Source organism: Capricornis sumatraensis, chromosome 20 (genome assembly GCF_032405125.1).
Source record: "Capricornis sumatraensis isolate serow.1 chromosome 20, serow.2, whole genome shotgun sequence".
Taxonomy (NCBI): Eukaryota; Metazoa; Chordata; class Mammalia; order Artiodactyla; family Bovidae; genus Capricornis; species Capricornis sumatraensis.
This window is the reverse complement of record NC_091088.1, coordinates 27165792-27167834: the sequence shown is the minus strand read 5'-3', so window position 1 is coordinate 27167834 and position 2043 is coordinate 27165792. Positions and strand designations below refer to the sequence as shown.

The window sequence follows — 2043 nt, the reverse complement described above, 5'->3', positions numbered from 1 at the left end:
GTTTCTGCCATACATCAGTGTGAATCAGCCATAGACATACATATGTCCCCTCCCTCTTGAACCTTCCTCCCACCTCCCACCCGTCCCTCTAGGTAGTCACAGAGCACTGGGTTAGCACTGCTTGTGTCATACAGCAAATCCCCACTGGCTATCTATTTTACATACGGTGGTGTGTATGTTTCAATGTTACTTTCTCTATTAGTCCTGCTGTCTCCTTCCCGGAATGTGTTCACAACTCTGTTCTCTATTTCTGCATTTCCGTTGCTGTCCTGAAGCTAGCTTCATCAGGACCATCTTTCTAGATTCCATATATATGTGTTAATGTATGATATCTGTTTTTATCTTTCTGACTTATTTCCCTCTGTGTAATAGACTCTAGATTCATCATTTCTTGGCCTTTTGGCTAAGATCAAGTATATCTTTCTTTTTAAAAAAATAAACTTCATCAAGGTGAATTTTATTAATTAATGTATTTATTTGGCTGTACTGGGTCTTAGTTGTGACACTCGAAGTCTTGCAGCATGCAGGATTTGTTTTATTTTTTTAAAAATTGCCACATGTAAACTATTAGCTGTGGCATATGGGATCTAGTTCTCTGACTAGGGATCAAACCCAGGTCCCCTGTATTGGGATTACAGAGTCTTAGCCACTGGGCCACCAGGGAAGTCCCCTACCTAGCATATTTTGAGGGATGAATCATTGGCATTTGTCTCCTAGTGTTATTGTATTGAAATAGATGAAGAATGAATATGGGCTGTATCTTTGATGCTAATACTCCTGAGTGAGGAGTATTATCTGTCTGATGAGAAATAGTTGATTTGTTCTTTTTGATATTCATTAAATATAACCATATATCTATTATAAATATAACCATATATTTATGTTAATTGTATGCATTAACCATAGATAATAAGTATAATCACATATTTATTATATAATATATAATAAAACTACATATTATCAAATACAGCCAAAGAAAACAAACTACCTCACAATTGCACTGATCTCAGAGGCCAGCAAAGTAATGCTCAAAATTCTCTGGCAAGTCGTCAATAGTACGTGAACCAAGAACTTGAAGATGTTCAAGCTGGATTTAGAAAAGGCCAAGAAACCAGAGATCAAATTGCCAACATCCACTGGATGATAGAAAAAGCTAGAGAGTTCCAGAAAAACATCTACTTCTGCTTTATTGACTACGCCAAAGCCTTTGACTGTGTGGATCACAACAAACTGTGGAAAATTCTTCAAGAGATAGGACTACCAGACCACCTGACCTGCCTCTGGAGAAATCTGTATGCAGGTCAAGAAGCAACAAAACTGGACATGGAACAGCAGACTGGCTCCAAATTGGGAAAGGAGTATATCAAGGCTGTATATTGTCACACTGCTTATTTAACTTATATGCAGAGTACATCATGAGACATGCTGGGCTGGATGAAGCACAGGCTGGAATCAAGATTGTTGGGAGAAATATCAATAACCTCAGATATGCAGATGACACCACCCTTATGGCAGAAGGTGAAGAGGAACTGAAGAGCCTCTTGATGAAAGTGAAAGAGGAGAGTGAAAAAGTTGGCTTAAAACTCAACATTCAGAAAACAAAGATTATGGCATCTGATCCCATCACTACATGGCAAATAGATGGGGAAACAATGGAAACAGTGACAGACTTTATTTTGGGGGCTCCAACATCACTGCAGTTGGTGACTGCAGCCATAAAATTAAAAGACGCTTGCTTCTTGGAAGAAAATCTATGACAAACCTAGACAATATTTTAAAAGCAGAGGCATTACTTTGCTGACAAAGCTCCATCTAGTCAAAGCTATGGTTTTTCCAGTAGTCATGTATGGATGTAAGAGTTGGACCATAAAGAAAGCTAAGCACCAAAGAATTGATGCTTTTGAACTGTGGTGTTGGAGAAGACTCTTGCAAGTTCTTGGACAGCAAGGAGATCCAACCAATCAATCCTTAAGGCAATCAGTCCTGAATAGTCATTGGAAGTACTAATGCTGAAGCTGCAGCTGCAATACTTTGGCTACCTGA

At 38.7% G+C, this 2043-nt stretch overlaps 1 pseudogene; it reads left to right on the top strand.

Annotated features, from left to right (window-relative positions):
- The first annotated feature begins 383 nt into the window (after positions 1–383).
- On the top strand, positions 384–509 carry LOC138097258 (U2 spliceosomal RNA; annotated as a pseudogene).
- Positions 510–2043: the final 1534 nt, after the last annotated feature.